Source organism: Macaca nemestrina, chromosome 7 (assembly GCF_043159975.1).
Source record: "Macaca nemestrina isolate mMacNem1 chromosome 7, mMacNem.hap1, whole genome shotgun sequence".
Classification (NCBI taxonomy): Eukaryota; Metazoa; Chordata; class Mammalia; order Primates; family Cercopithecidae; genus Macaca; species Macaca nemestrina.
In genome coordinates this window covers 171,145,712-171,162,860 of record NC_092131.1, presented here as the reverse complement: position 1 = coordinate 171,162,860, position 17,149 = coordinate 171,145,712, and the positions used below count along the sequence as shown (strand labels likewise).

At 47.2% G+C, this 17,149-nt stretch overlaps 1 pseudogene; it reads left to right on the top strand.

The window, feature by feature from the left end:
* The first annotated feature begins 10,652 nt into the window (after positions 1-10,652).
* On the top strand, positions 10,653-14,656 carry LOC139364033 (uncharacterized; annotated as a pseudogene).
* The last annotated feature ends 2,493 nt before the right edge of the window (positions 14,657-17,149 follow it).

Below are 17,149 nucleotides of genomic sequence, written 5' to 3'. Positions count from 1 at the left end.
CTAAGCTATTCCTTTCTTCTTTCCTATTTCTCCCTTTTAGAATGGGAATATCTACCATATGCCCATTCCACGATTGTATTTTGGAAGCACATAACTTGTTTGATTTCACAGCTGGAGGGAAATTAGGCTCAGGATGAATCATACTTTGTCAGTCTTACCCATATGTTTACGTGAGACTTTGGACTTAGAATTTAAAGTTGATGCTGGAACAAGATAAGATGTTGGTGGCTAGTGGGATGGAACGAATGTATTCATTTAAGAACATGAATTTGAGAAGCCAGGGACAGAGCGCTATGGTCTGAATGTGTTCTTTAAAATTCATGTGTTGAAACTTAATGGACAGTGAGATATTAAGAGGTAGGACCTTTAGAGGATTAAGTCTTGAAGGCAAAGCCCTCATGGATGGGATTGGCATCCTTATGAAAGGCTTGACAGAGTGAGTTTGGTGGTTTTTGCCCTTCCACCTTCTACCAAGTGAGGACATGACAAGCAACCATCTCAAAGCAGAGAGAGCAGCTCTCACCAGACACTGAATTTCCCAGCACATTCATCTTAGACCTTCCAGCCTCCGGAACCATAAGAAATGTTTCTGTTGTTTATAAATGACCCAGTCGCAGGTATTTTGTTATAGCAGCACAAATGGACAAAAACCAGTGCTTAATTTAGCCCCGTACAGCCTACCTCTACCCTGCTGCAGCCAGCTTCTGCAGTAACAGGAATGCAGAATGCAAACTTCCACAGGCTCTCCTTGACTACTGTGACTGATCCCTTGTGGATTAAAAACCAGAAGGACTTTACCTATTACTTTGGTGGAATCTTAGTCCACATTGTCTACCCATCTGGACTAAGGCTTACCGCATTTCCATCAAATCAATATGAGAGCCTATCAGGCAAAGGGCAATTTTCCCTGGATGGGGAGGTTGAAACAATGAGCACTTGGTGGTCACAGAACACTCTGCAGACTGCAGTCTACATCCCTGGATGTATTGAGCTTCTATTGCTTCTAGATTCACTTCATCATAGCTGTCCTCTGCATCTGGTTGTGGATAGTGCTTTATAGCCTACACTAAGCCTGTGTTCAGGTGACATGAGATCATTTCCCAAAGGGGAAAGAAGTAAGGCACAGGCATAAAAATGCTATTGTTTTGTGAAATGATAGGGCAGTGGGAGAAGGAAATCAAGACCCCAGAGAGTGGGGCCTCTGCTGTTGTGAGGGGGTTGGCTAGCTCTGTCCTCTTCCCAGCCTGCAAGCCAGTGCTTGCTCACCATCCCACATGGGCAAGCTGGCCTGGCTTTCACACCGGCCCGGGCCATGGCAAGAGCACAGCAGGATCAGCTCAGGCAGCGCCTGAACAGGAAGGGCCTGGGGAGCCAGGTCCTGCTTCACACCCGGTGAAAACCAGCCGGGCTCTGTAAAGAGTTTGGAGTTTGTCTTTTCACACCATGGAATTCTCAAATATCGGCCACTGATGCAAAGAACGGTTCTCAATCATTTTATTATAAAACAGAACGATGATAAGATATAAGCTTACACATTAATATTTACATTATGTTCAAAATATATTACAGCTTTAATTTATGAACGGAAATATCCTGTCTTTTCTTCTTTGTCTTTTCTGTTTTCTTTCCATCACTGATTTGCGTTTTTACTTGATCTTGTAATTTAGAAAAGAATGCTTGACAAGACTTTAAGGCCTTGTCTGTACCTTCATCCTGCAATTAAAAATAACACATGCTTATGCTGTAAAATGTACTGTTAAGTGAAAAAAAGCCAAAAATGTATTAGTACGTCATTATTATTACAACAATGTACACAACTATAAGTATGAAAAAAGACTAGAATTACAGAAAACTAAATCAGTCAGCATAGAGGCATTCTATACATTTTATACTGCTACAGTGTTTCTATAATTTAAGCGAAAAGGGAGTGGAAGAAAAGCTGCTGCCAGGACCCAGGTGATTGGGAGGACCCTACCTGAAAAACTCCAGAACGTTTAAGGCTGTGGTTCCCACCAGTCAGCAGCATGCGTCTCCATCCTGCAAGTGGGCTGGTGTCTGGCTCAGACATTCCAGTCACCCAGTACTGTCCCCTCAAAGGTCCCCTTGAGCAGTTTTCTTTCCCTTGTCCTCACCTTTCTGAAGGAAGCTTTGCCAGTTTTGGTCAGCTGTTTAACTTTTCCAAAGCTAGTGCTTTGTGTATTTCCCTGCTTGATCTGGACTGCTCTTTTCAAGCAGTTTTCTCTGCTTCTCCTTCTCTTTTATTTTCATATGCTTTTAGTATTTATTTTTCCTCCGCTCTCGTTTTTTGTCTGTAGCTGTTTTTTCAGGAGCTGTTTTTATATTTCCAGCTTTATTTTTCTCCTATTAAAAAATAACCACCAACATATTTGACTTTTTTTTTTTTTCTTTTTTTTTAAAACAGAGTCTCGCTTGGTCGCCCAGGCTGGAGTGCAGTGGCGCGATCTCAGCTCACTGCAAGCTCCGCCTCCCGGGTTCACGCCATTCTCCTGCCTCAGCCTCCCGAGTAGCTGGGACTACAGGCGCCCGCCACTATGCCGGGGTAATTTTTTGTATTTTTTAGTAGAGACGGGGTTTCGCCGTGTTAGCCAGGATGGTCTCGATCTCCTGAACTCATGATCCGCCCGCCTCGGCCTCTCAAAGTGCTGGGATTACAGGTGTGAGCCACTGCACCTGGCCGATATTCCACTTTTTCCAACAACGTCGCGGAACTGGAACGGAAGAAACTGCACAGTAGCTAGTGAGTGGGCTGCTATGTCTATGGCCAAATGCATGAAGACACAGAGCAAACCCCACCTGCATTCCAGTGAGCTTTGGTAACACAGCACTTCACAACCTGGAATGCATTCTTTGACAGCACAGACTCTTAAAGTGACGGTTTAGTTCCCAAACTAATTCGCAAAGGTAACACGGAGAGCTGGGTTCTCAAGCTAACAGCTCAAGATTAAATTCTAATAGGCTTCCGGGACATGCCAGAGGCAGCCTCAGCTCTGAGCTGCTAATGACAGCAACCCTGCCTTGGAATTTACAGGGAACTACTGCAGGTTTGTATCCTGAAACAAAGTAAAGAGCTATCCGAAAGGCTCAAAGCTATTAAGGTCACCCTGCTCTAGCTACACAATGAACTGTTAACACACATACTGGTTTAGGGATAAAGTGGCAGTTTGAGAGGGCATCCAATTTTAAAAAGAGGGAATCCATCATCTGAATTTCTGTGTATTCTGAATTTTCTTCTTCCGCTGTTTTTTGCTTAGGAAATAAGTTCAACAACATCAAACTATGAAGCTTTATATATATCACAGGACAAAACACTAAAGGCAAATCAGGGTATTCCCAGTTTCTCATCACCAAAGCTTCAGCTACAAAGAAACATTCCACAAGGAAAATTAAAAGTAGCAGCACCAGATGGTTCCAGCGCCTACCAAAGGAAGAATGTGATGTGCATTTTAGGAGCTACAGTAACCATTACCTATAACATGCAAAATTTAAAATTTAATTCCCTTGGTATTTACTTCTGTAGCGAACTAAGCTATTCCCCCCTAGGGTGGCTACAATTTTTGTTAAAAGAAAACAGCAAGTGATAACAAGTGCTGGCAAGGATGGAGAAACTGGAACACCTGTGCATTGTTGATGGGGCTGTAAAATGATGTAGCCACAATGGCAACAAGCTTGGCAGGCAGTTCCTCAAAAAGCTAAACAGAGAAGGCTGGGTGCGGTGGCTCATGCCTGTAATCCCAGTACTTTGGGAGGCCAAGGCAGGCGGATCATGAGGTCAGGAGATCGAGACCATCCTGGCTAACACGGTGAAACCCCGTCTCTACTAAAAATACAAAAAATTAGCCAGGCATGGTGGTGGGCGCCTGTAGTCCCAGCTACTCGGGAAGCTGATGCAGGAGAATGGCGTAAACCTGGGAGGAGGAGCTTACAGTGAGCTGAGATGGCACCACTGCACTCCAGCCTGGGGGATAGAGCGAGACTCCGTCTCAAAAAAAAAAAGAAAAAGAAAAGAAAAAGAAAAAAAAGCTACACAGAGAATTACCATCCTACCCAGCAAGCACTCCTGGGTGTAAAACCAAGAGAATTAAAATCAAGTACTCAAACAGATACATGTGCACAGCACAATTAGCAGTCAAAAGGTGGAAACAGCCTGAATGCCCATCAACGGATGAACAGATAAACTGGAGTACATACACACAATGGAAAACCATACAACCGTAAGAAAGAAATGAAGCACTAACAAATGCCACAGTCTTGAAAACATGATGCTAAATGAAAGAAGTCAGAAATTAAAGGCTGCATGTTGTAAGGCTCCATTTATATCAAATATCCAAAATAGGCAAATCCACAAAGATAGGATGCAGACTGGGGATTGCTGGGGCTGGGGCTAGTGAGGAAAGGGCAGCAACTGCTTCATGGCTATGGGACTTTACTGTGGGCTGATAAAAAAGAACTAAAGTGTTAATATAGACTTCATAAAATTATCCAAATATCCATTTGGATTGTAGGGACTTTTTTTTCTTTTATTTACATATAATATGTTAAAGGTTTATTCTGACAAATCACATTGAAAAAATTGACAGCAATTTCAACTCTACTGAAGAGAAAAAGTAAATTTCATACTTCTCTCTCTGCTCCCCTAGGACCCAAATGCTTATTCTAAATGGCTAAGAGGCCTTTTTGTTTGTTTGTTTATTAAGACATGGAAAAAAACAAAACACACACAAAAAAACCCAGAACTGGGAAGCAACAGGCTAGCTGCTTCCTGACCCTCATGCCAGAGATGCATCCAGGTCTGTTCCAATGTCCATTGTCAGCACTCAACTTCCAGGCATGGCCAGGAATTACGCTACTACTGCTTCTTACTATTTTAACTTACACCACACTGAAAAAAAATCCTAACCGTGTCCTTTCACCTCATTCTAGGTAATAATATCTGTAAAATCAAATATTTGCTTGGCAGCATTTTTCTGAGCCACATTACATACACAAGTGTGAGTAAAGGCTCCTACATGTACTGTTTACCATCATTTCACATCTAGAATTAGCCCAGTTCATTAATACACTAGAACTCCAAGTCCATCCTCAAAAACTTCCGAACTGGCTATTGACTTCTGCGAGAGAAATGAAACTGACGTCTAGAGCAGGCACAAGCTGTTGCATTACGTATTTAATTTTCAACTCTCGTGGTCACCAAATGCTTCCTGCATCTACTGGATCTACTCAAAGATTCAAATGAAACTGTATGCATTCTCCTTCAGCTATTATCTTGGATTGCCAAGGCAGCCAGGAAGAATTTAAATTCGAATCTTTTCAGTTTTTCAGCTTCACGGTGGCATCAGGGCAATTTGCTGTTGCTACCTGAGTGGCATTCATTAAGAAAATCTGGTAGGAATCATAAATGGTTTTTGAAGAATAAAAATGCCATCTGATCTCCAAGCACATATTAACCACATTCCCAATAAATCAAATGTGAAGGAATAATTCAATTATTATATCAGAATATAATATTCCTGGAAATATGACCTTGCTCTGCTATTTAACCAGAGATTTCTTTAAGTGAAAGAAAAAACAGACCTAAAATGATAATGAATTCATAATCATGTAAAACATACCAGTAACTTCAAAATATCAATGAGAAACAGCTTTAAACTTGCAGCACCACCGTAATAATTGCTATAAAGTTAATAATTAGTTGTAAAAGTGTCAGGTGACCACAGGCTAATTGCAAAGCAAACTCCCCCAACCCCTCACATTCAGTGGGACCATTATAACCCTTCTATTCCTAGCATGTTCAGTTTTATACTTAAACGAGGTAACTGAAGAACTCAAGATTCCTGTTTCATGATTTCAACAGTCACAAAAAGCCTAGTTCTCTACTTCTACTTCTTTAATAATAATCGTTTTGCCTTACAGGCTTTCTCACCTGGTTGAGTTTGGTGTCCTCGTGTTCATATATTTCAGCAATGCTCAATTTACTCTTCTCATGGACTAATGTTAAATGCTTTTTATACTAATATGCATCCTCTTTAGGTTTTTCTTTACGAACTACATCATCCCAAGCCTGAAACATAAAGGGCAGGTAGAACATGAGCTAACAAAACCTATAATTTCTTTCTAGGTTCACTTAAGAATATTCCTCTGGAATATTTACTGTTATTATTATTATTAAGGAATATTTATTATTACAACAAATATCAATATATTAATAAACTATCATCAATATATTATGAGTAAATTATTATAACTATATCAGAATTAATATTTGTTATAATAAATAATAAATATTTATTATCATTATTTATTATTCCAGAGTAAGCAAACTGTAGCAAAAAGAAAATTTTCAACTTCTGAAATAACTATTCAAGTCACCAAGAATAAGCATTAGGAAAGCAAAGAATGCATTACTCAAATATCCTTTTCTGTTTTTGTTTTAAATGAGTACTCCTCCTGGTTACCAACTTTAATTCTTCATTTCCCCATCACAGTTTGTTTAAAAGTCAAGCCTTGAGTTAGTTTATCATGTTTCATTTCAAATTTTAAGATATTCTGCACATGATACTCATCTTTCAACCCCTTTCTATTTTAGACCCAGAAGTGTAGGCAAACATTACATACACGTTATAAAGTCATCTAGTAAGGTACATGCCATATATCTGAGTTTTATTCTAAGTTTCCAAATTAGATCAATTCTTCAAAAAAACCACTAGGTTTTTAACAATTGAAAAAAATACACCATTGAGAAATGGTTTGAAAATCATAGCACTGGCCGGGCGCAGTGACTCATGTCTATTCGTAATCCCAGCACTTTGGGAGGCCAAGGAGGGTGGATCACGAGGTCAGGAGATTGAGACCATCCTGGCTAACACGGTGAAACCCCGTCTCTACTAAAAATACCAAAAAAATTAGCCAGGCAAGGTGGCAGGCGCCTGTAGTCCCAGCTACTCGGGAGACTGAGGCAGAAGAATGGCATGAACCCAGGAGGAGGAGCTTGCAGTGAGCCGAGATTGCGCCACTGCACTCCAGCCTGGGCGACAGAGCAAGACTCCATCTCAAAAAAAAAAAAAAGAAAAAAAAAGAAAAATTGTAGCACTATCACAATGCTATGGTCCGAATATCCCCTCCAAAACTCATGTTGAAACTTAATTCCTGATGCGGCAATACTGAGATGTGACTGGATCACCAGGGCTCTGCCTTCTTGAATGGCAGTCCCATTTATGGATTAATGGGTTATCGTGGGAGGGGGAAATGGTGGCTTTTAAGAAGAGGAAGAGAGACCTGCATGTTAGCATGCACAGCCCTTTCACCATGTGATGCCCTGTACTGCCTCAGGATTCTGCAGAATCTCCACTAACAAGCAGGCCCTTTGACCCTGGACTTCTCAGCCTCCATAACTGTATTCCTTTTCTTTATAAGTTACTCAGTTTCAGATCTTCTGTTATAAGCAAGAGAAAAAAGACTAAGACATATACTGAGTGATTTGCCACACCAGATACTGAGCCTAAGCCAAGGGTCCTGGGTGTGACCACCACAGGTCAGACACCAGCTTCATCGGATACCACCCAAAAGGTGAGCAAGACTCATGAAAAAAGATCGTGGTTTCTGGCTCCTTGAGGCACAGTTCTCATCTTTCCTGGGTACTAGAGAAGAGCAGCCCCCACACAACAAAAGTTGACTGGGCAGCCTACACTTAAGGCTTGTGAACATTAAGTGAAAATAAAAAGCAGTAGTCTACTCTCAAAATACTATCTTTTTTTTTTTTTTTTGAGACGGAGTCTTGCTCTGTCACCCAGACTCGAGTGCATCCCTGTATATTCTTCTGGATTTTCTGTATAGACAATCATACGGTCTGCAAATACAGGTAGTTATTTTCTTTCCAATTAAAAAATTTTATGTCCTTCGTTTCTTTTTTTTTTTTTTTTTTGAGACAGAGTCTCGCTCTGTCACCAGGTTGAAATGAAGTGCAGTGCAGTGGCATCATCTCGGCTCACTGCAGCCTCCACCTCACAGGTTCAAGAGATTCTCCTGCCTCAGCCTCCTGAGTAACCCACCACACACAGCTAATTTGTGTGTGTGTGTGTGTGTGTGTTCTTTTTTTTGCTTTGTTTTATTTTGTTTTTAGTAGAGATGGGGTTTCACCATTTTGACCAGGCTGGTCTCTAACTCCTAACCTCAGATGATCTGCCTGCCTCAGCCTCCCAAAGTGCTGGGAGTACAAGCGTGAGCCACAGAGCCTGGCTGATTTCTTTTCTTTTCCTTTTTTTTTTTTTTTTTTTTTTTTTTTTAGGTGGAGTCTCGCTCTGTCTCCCAGGCTGGAGTGCAGTGGCACAATCTCTGCTCACTGCAACCTCCATCTCCCAGGTTCAAGCAATTCTCCTGCCTCAGCCTCCCAAGTAGCTGGGATTACAGGTGTGTGTAACCACACCCAGCTAATTTTTGTATTTTTAGTGGAGACGGGGTTTTGCCATGTTGGCCAGACTGGTCTCGAACTCCTAACCTCACGTGATCCACTCGCCTTGGCCTCCCAAAGTGCTGGGATTAGAGGCGTGAGCCACAGCGCCCGGCATCTCATAACCTTAAAAAAATGGCAATTTCATATGTATTAGCCTAACACATTGCCTAGGACCTCCAGTGCCATGTTCAATAAAGACAATGATAGAAGGTACCCTTGTCTACGTGCTAACTTTGATGAAAATTGCTTCTAAAAATTTACCAGTAAATATGATAGTTGCTATACACTAAGGGAGATAGGGCCAGTGTGGTCATGCACTCCTGTAATTCCAGCACTTTGGAAGGCTTGGGGGTAGGATTGCTTGAGCCAGGGAGGTGGAGGTTGCAGTGAGCCAAGATCTTAACACTGCACTCCAGCCTGGGTGGCAGTGAGACCTTGTCTAAAAAAAAAAAAAAAAAAAAAAAATGCTAGCATGCTAATAGTGCATTATCTGATGTTGACTCTGCCCTTGCATTATTGTAATAAAACCTAATTCACGATGATGCATTATTTGTGTGTGTGTGTACATTGCTGTATTTGACTTGGTATTATTTTATTTAAAATTTTGGAATTCATGTTCATAAAAGTCAATAATAGCTAACATCTTTTTTCTATGTTCTGAGTATTGTTAAGTTAGTTTCCTTGAGTTATTTCATTTCATCCTAGAAGGCTTATTGTAAAGGTTATTTCCCCCTTTATCTACGAGGGAGTTAAGGCACAGTGAAGGCAAGTCATTTTCCCTAAGGTCACAGGGGAGATAAGCAGTGGCAGCAGGAGTACAAATCCGGATTGCCTGGCCCCAGAGGCCGAGCGCTAAGCACTGCCCTGTGCCCTCTCCCTGTGACAAAGACTAGTCATTCAGACTGTTCTACCGTGAACTGTTCTTGTACATCCTTGTTCCGGTTTCATACCAAGATTATATTATTCTCGATAGATAATTAGATCGCTCTTCTTTTACTTTTATTTTTAAAAAAGTCAAATTTTTATAAAAACCTATTTCATCCTATCCCCTTTGCTAGACTGACTTTAACAGTTTTGCAGTGGCCTCCAGGATGTACAACATTTGCAAGCTCCTGTCCTGGGGACATTGGGGAGGTATACATCCCATAAAGCCGGGGATACAGACCACGGATCAGCAGCAGACTCCTCCACCCTCCAGCATCCTTTCTTTTTTTTTGAAATGGAGTCTCATTCTTGTTGCCAAGGCTGGAGTGCAGTGGCATGATCTCAGCTCACTGCAACCTCCGCCTCCCGGGTTCAAGCGATTCTCCTGCCTCAGCCTCCCGAGTAGCTGGGTTTACAGGCACCCGCCACCACACCTGGCTAACTTTTTTGTGTTTTTTAGTAGAGATGGGGTTTCACCCTGTTGGGTAGGTCAGGAGTTGGCCAGGCTGGTCTCCAACTCCTGAGTTCAGGTGATCCACCCACCTCAGCCTCCCAAAGTGCTGGGATTATAGGCATGAGCCACCACTCCTGGCCAACATCCTTTCAGTTACTGGGGTACACCCAAGTTCCCAGCTTCCAGCTAGGAGTCATTTGGTCCCTTTATCCCAAAAGACCTGGCATTGTCTTTGGTTTCCAAAGCCCAGCAGGGTCCAGGCTCTTCAGCCTACAACTACTTTGCATTTCTTTTCTGCCTTTCATTCATGGAGATTATTAACTTATTTTCCAGCCTGGGCTTGTCTTTTTAATTTTTAATTTTAATTTTTATTTTTTGAGATAGAGTCTCACTCTGTTGCCCAGGCTGGAATGCAGTGGCAGGATCTCGGTTCACTGCCAGCTCTGCCTCCCGGGTTCAAGTGATTCTCCTGCCTCAGCCTCCTGAGTAGCTGGGACTACAGGTGTGCACCACCACGCCAGGCTAATTTTTATATTTTTAGTTGAGATAGGGTTTCACTATGTTGGCCAGGCTGGTCTCCAACTCCTGACCTCAGGTGATCCGCCTACCTTGGCCTCCCAAAGTGTTGGGATTATAGGCGTGAGCCACCGCACATGGCCTTTATTTACTTTATATATCTCATCTATTACTGCTGCAGTTTGCAGAGGAGAGGATGCCCTCAACCCTAACTTCTCCAAACCATCCCAAAGGGGACGTCTGCTCCATGTCAACAGCGTTGTTTCTTTTAAAGACCATCTGTCTGTCTACATGCCAGATTATAGCAAAAGGATGTCAAGGGAGCAATATGAAAGCAAGCCTGAGAGTCCTGGAGAGAAGGTGGCCGAGCGGCCCTTTGAAGGTGGTCACTCCCTCAGACCCTGCCCTTCCTGCCTTATTCCTCCAGTTGTTAGATTTGCTGTTGGGGCCCTCACGGGGCCAGCGGGGGGCTGGCCTTCGAGGGAGATGGAGAAGCTACTAGAGGTTCTTTTGGATCCAGAATGGAGGCAGCAGTTCCAGCCAGGTCTGGAGGTGGGGGCTGTCCCCCAGCCCCCAAGGGAATGGTACTGATTCCAAAACGTGGTGAGAACTCCCTGGCTGGGAAAAGGAGGTGCTTGCTCCCTTGAATCATCTGAGCCCAGGCTGGAAGGCCCAAGGAGGACGATGAGGCCAGATCACTCCAGCTCTATCTCCTCCCCTTAACCCTGAGCTACTCACCCTCTCAGATTGCAGTCCCTTTTCCTAAGTGCCCTCCCTGCAAAGTCTGCACCGAGCAGCCCTCCCTCGCGCCAGCTCACCCCACGCTGTCTTTTCTTTCAGCAACCCCATGGGCATGAACTTGAGATGATTCACTTCCCTAAAAGCCTCTTTGGGCTGAGGGAAGGTGTGGGTGGCTCTGTGAGGTTTGGAGTGAGGGCCGCCTCTTCTCAGAGCCACTGAGATGGCCAGGGCCAACGTCCCTGGTGGGTGTCTGTGTCCTGGGCAGTGGCACTGGATGGCACCGGCTTTTCAGGCAACCCAGGTCATCCCCAGTGGTCTGGGAGGCTGGGGGTGCACTGGCTCCTGTTCCCAATAGGGCTGAGGCTCCTTCCTCACCTAAGAGCTGACTGTCTTGAAGAGTGGGCACAGAGGAGCCAGCAACCTGGGCGGTGTGGGCACCCGGGAGAACATCTGCAGCTCAGTCTCAGAGAGAAGTCTCCTCCAACACAGCTATTGTAGAGATGGGGAAACCGGGCTGAGAGGGAAGGGGGCGTGCCCAAATCACCAGCCCTGGTATGTTTGAGCTTTGGGGGTGGATCTCCCAGGAAACGTGTTTTATGGCACCACCGCCTCTGGTCACCCACCCCGAGGTGTGGCGGGCCTGGACAGACAGCTTGACTGAGGGCCGGGCTGGTGAAGCCAAACCTACCACTCAGGAAGGAGACCCAGACCTTCTCCAGACAGAGTTCAAATCTGAAGACTCCCTTCTTTGGGCCTCAGTTTCCCCACCTGAATTCCAAGGACCCTTCTAGCTCCTACACTCTGGGCCAAGCTTTTCCTCTGAGCCCCAGTCAGCCTAGAGGACCAGTGCTACATCTTCCTTGGACAGAGACCCACCATAGGGGCAGCAAGAGGTAGGGGTGGGGGTAGGCAAGGTTCCTGAAGGGAGGTGGAGCTGTCATCAGAGATGGTGTCCGCAGGCAGTGGGTGTGTCGTGGCTCTGCTACTACTTGCTGGGTGACCCTGTGCCATTTCTTTCCCCACTCTGGACCTCAGTTTCCCTATCTGTTCTATGGAGATGAGATGCCTGCCTACGTATTTGGGGACTTGGATGTGTGTGTGGGGCAGTTGCAGTGTTTCTTAGGTGTGGTCCTGGGGCAGCCTGCACCACCCCATAGAGATTTCCAGGCCCCACCCTAGGCTCACAGGACCAGAGTCTCTGGCAACGAAGCCTGGGAATTTGCATTTACCCAGGCATCTGGGTGATTCTGACATTATTGAAAAAGCACTAGTAGTATATGGCAAGCTTTTTATAAAAGGTAAATTCATAGCTGCCTTTCACTAAACTCATCTTTCCTTCCGCAGTAAAGGACACACACCCCAGTTGAAAGTCACTGTGCCTTTCCAGATGTAGAATGTGACATTTCCAACAAGATTCTGTGAACTGTTGCTTTCTGTAGTTTGTATTCCAAAACAAGGGGAATAGCTTTCCATTTTTTCAATATAAATGTTGAAGTCGGTATGCTTTTTCAAACTGGACACACACTCACACAGTTTAGAATTTCAGCTACGGCTTCCTCTCAGATTATTAGCCCATTTCTGCCAGGGAGCAGTTTTTCCCAGACAAGACCCTGGACAGAGGCTGGTGGGGCCCCCTCCTCATCAGAATCACTAGATCATGACTGACCCCTAGAGGCGGCTTCTCTGCTTAACTGTCAGCCTGTGGGCTGGGATGTGACCCCCAAAGCTGCAGCAGAAGCTTCCGCCCATCCTGGGCCCCCCTGTCATCTGTGGGGAAAGGCCTCTTCCCTGTCTTCTGAGCCCATCCAGCCTCAGAGTCATTCAGCAGATTGGAAAGTGGAAGCATGTGCTGTGCTTGGCTGGGCTCTCCTGCGCCCCTTTTTGGGGTGAGGCGGAGTGCATTCCAGCCCCAGCATCCCTGCTGTTTATTCCCACCCCTCATCCCCACCCCCATACCCACTCACAAGTAGAAACACAGGCACAGTCACGGTCACACACCGCCCTGGACAGCACCATTTCCAGCCTCAGCAGGGCAGTCTCCTTACAGGGAAGTTAATGAGGCACTGAAAAAGGCTCAGGGGACAGGGAGAATCTCTGTTGAGAAGAGGTTCCTAGATCCGGTTCTGCCTCTGACTTGCTGGGAGTCCTGGAGAAAGTTGCTCCCCCTCTTTGATCTCAGTTTCCACAGCCGAGAAATGGGGGAGGGGGCCAAATGGTCTAAGGTTCTGTGAACCTCTAAGTCAGAGCTTGTAGCTGGTGGTCAAGATGAGGGAAGGGCCCGCGGGGTCAACTGAATGCTTGAGAGGCAGGACAGGCCCAAAGGTGAGCAACCTGAGCACATCAGGTGGGCTCAGAGCTGGTGCATGAGCCCCACAGCCTGCAGAGCAGGCCTGGACTTGGGAACCCACTCACACCAGCCCGGTGGGACTTCAGAGATGTGGGTCCAGCCTCTCCTACTATTGCAGGGCTGGGGGCTGGGAGCTGCAGATTCTGACTCCACAGCTGCTTTAGACATGCCAGATGAGCTGGGGCAAGACATACCCCTCTCTATGAAATGACCAGTCAGTCCAAATAGATGCACTAAAGAAGGGCTGTGGGATGGACCCAGCTGTAGCCTGGGGCTACAGACAGGCTTCCAGGGTACTCAAGCAGCTGGCCTCTGGGGTAGCAGCCCCGGGTGTGAGAGGCAGGACTCAGAATCTAGGCCAAGCCTCCACAGGAATCCCCTCTGGAGAGCCCGGGCACTCTGCAGGAGGGGCAGCAGGCAGCAGGTGCACCAGGAGCACGTTTCACAAGGTGCCCAATATTGCATCTCCTCAGATGGGCAGCGAGTTGGAAAGTGGACACAGTAGGCAGGGTGGCGGCTGCTCCCCACGGCCAGGAGTCCAGCCCAGCACCCACCTGAGTCCACCTCTGTCCTGATCAGTTGGGTCATCCGTGCTCTGGGCCCTCTAGTCTCACCTCAAAGAGGGAGGTCTTTGGGGCGACCAGGTGAGCTGGCCCTTGTGGGAGGATGTAACCGACTCCTGAGCCTGGCAAGCCAGGAAGCCCCTCGCCAGCATCCCTACCCCCACCTCTCCAGCCCCCTCATTCCCTGATCCTCCCATCCGCTCCCCGCCCCAGCAGTTTCCTCTGCTCACGCTCATCTCTTTTCCTGCTCCCAGGCTCGCCTGGTCAGTGTCCTTCACTCTCCTCTGAGTCTCCCTCTTTCCAAGCCACCTCCACTCTACTTGACACATTCTCCATTAAGACACCAGAGTACACAAGCTCAAGTCCCTGCACCTCACCTTTACTCCCGGACATGGGAGGGAGATGACATGAAGAACCAAATGCCACTTGGCAAGGGCTCTGGGGTATGCAGAGGGGCAGATCTGAGGCTATGGAAGCTCCAGGAGCTCCCTGCAGGAGGCTGCATTTCAGCTGGCTATTAAATGTGGCTCTGAGCTGACACCTCTCCTTGAAGCTCCAGACCAGGAGCCAGCTGCCAGCTGGACCCTCCATTTGGTGCCTCAGAGAAACCTTGCACTCTGTGGGTCTAACTCTGAACCCAGAAAAGCTCCGCATCTCAGCCCTGTCTCTTCATAGGGAAAGCACCACCTCAGACCCAGTTCAGCACCAAACCCACATTTGAGTCAGGGGCTCCTGCCCCACACTGTGAGCGCTCTGGATAAGCCAGTGCCGAGGGGGAAAGAGCTCTGAATGCTAAACCATGAGTTTCAACTCCACCTCCAGCTCTGAGAGCTGTGGGCAGGGAAGGGCGCTAGTCCAGTGTGCTGTGGAAAGACCAGTCTGCCACTGTATGGCACATGGATGGCGGGGGCAGAGTGCGGGTGGAGAGAACAGAAGGTGGACAGGGCAGGGGAGGCAGGGACATGGCTGTAGCCGTGGAGATGGGAGGACAGACAGGACTTGGTGGCCACTTGGATGAACTGAGGGAGGAGTCTGGAAGAGACACCCAGTTTTGTATCAGGTGTGTGGAGCGTGGGATGCTGTTCATTGATCGAGGGAGGAGGAGGAGGAAGAGGTGAGGCATGGGAGGAGGTAACTGAGCTCTGTCATGAATGTCATTTGAAGTCCCCAGGGAGCGCCAGGCCCCCCAGCACCTTCATTGCTTCAGCCGGCCCTCAGGGTGCCTGTGCTCCCTGGCCCTCTCGGCTCCCAGTTCATAGCTGTCAGCTGCAGTGGGGGACAGTTGCACAAGGGCCCAGCATGTCTGTGTTCTTAGCCAGGGGACTGCCGCGTGGCCCATGCCGAGCAGAAGCTGATGGACGACCCTCTGAACAAAACACATTACAACAACCTGATCCGCCCAGCCACCAGCTCCTCACAGCTCATCTCCATCGATACGGAGCTCTCCCTGGCCCAGTGCATCAGTTGGTAGGTGCAGAGGACACGTGTGGCTCAGGCTCAGGTGAAGAAGCAGCTCATGCCCAAGCCCCAGGCAATCAGTGTCCAGAGGAATGAAATGACTAGAGTTGACTTAGATTCACCAATACATGGCGGGGAGGCTGGAGGAGGGTCCATGAGGTTTATAGGTGTCCAATATTTAATGAGTCCACGGTTTTGTTAACAAAAAAGAAGTGAGGGTGGGAGCGGGATCACCACTGGCTAGGCAGCCAATGGGCCTGCATAGACTCTGCTCCACTGAGTCTGCAGCACGACCATAAGCTTCTCCTCCTCATCCTCCCAGCCCCGCCCTACTCTCTCCCCCAGCTTGCTCAGCAGGTGACCTTACCGGCTCCCTACTTGTTGGGGGAAATAAGAACCAGACTGGGGGAACTGATGGGTACAGAGGCCCAGGTATAGGGGCAGGACCCCAGGCAGTGCAGCCCCTACTGAGCCAGGTGGGTGAGGGTCTGGAGAGTGGGCGTGGTTGCTGCAGGCATGGAAAGGAGGCACAGATGGCGGCACTCCCAGGGACCACCGTCAGGGTCTCCGTATGTGGATGTGTGCAGAGGTGGGTGCTTAGGAAGGAGGATATGCAGGGAATTCCTCACCTTCTCTCCACTGCCTCTGAGTTGGAGATGTCAGAGGGAGCCATGGCCCACTGTAAACTAACACAGTGTCCCCACCCACAGGGTTAGAACCCCTCCCCTGGAAGTGGCTCTGAGGGGAGCAGTCACATGTGGAGAGTGCAGGGCGCTGTCTCCAGCCAGGGGAAGGAGGTCACCAAGGGGGTTGACCCTCCTCTGGCCAGGTGGCTGCCTTCTGACACACCAGCCTCTCTCTCTCTAGCACGGTGGCCCCCCCACACCCAGCCTGTCAAACCTATAGCCCTCAAGAAGGCTTTGGCCAAATGAATGAACAGCTCCGTCTCCCAGGAGGAAGCACAGCTGAAGGATGCGGAGGGCAGTAGAGTTGTGGATGCTCCGCCCCCTCTCTCCACAGTCAGACCAGAAAGAAGGGGGCTTTCAGCCAGGCTCACCCAGGCTGGGGTCTGAGTGTCACTGTCCAGCTATTGGCTTCTTGCTTAATGGGTCAGCCCAGCTACTCCTGTGCAGCTGCCACCCTAGTGAGGGTGAACCAGCCGGCGAGTGACATGTATGATAGTTGGGGATACAGGAAAGATTAGGCTGTGGGCTGCTGGGCCAGGAAGGGTTGTTTTTTTCAGGGTTTGTTTATCTATTGACTTAACGAGGGAGGGTTATAAGTACAACCAGTTTAAAGATGGAAATTTTGAGAGAGCAGGCAGGGACTTAGTGCTGGGTAAGGCAAGCAGGCTTGTCAAAGCAGCTCTTTTGGGGAGGCCAGAATCCTGTACCAATGTCGTCAGCACGTTCATCAGCTGCTGGGGGAGTGCCGGACAGGGTTAAAGCACAGGAGAACTTTCTGGATGATAGGAATGTTCTATATCTTCAAAGGAGGTGGGATACATGGGTAATGCATTTATTAAAATTGATGAAAATATATACCAGATCTGTGCATTTCACTGAATATAAATTATACTTCAAATTTAAAACATTTTTTAAAAGACAGATGGGCCAGACACAGTGGCTCACGCCTGTAATCCCAGCACTTTGGGAGACTGAGGCGGGTAGATCACCTGA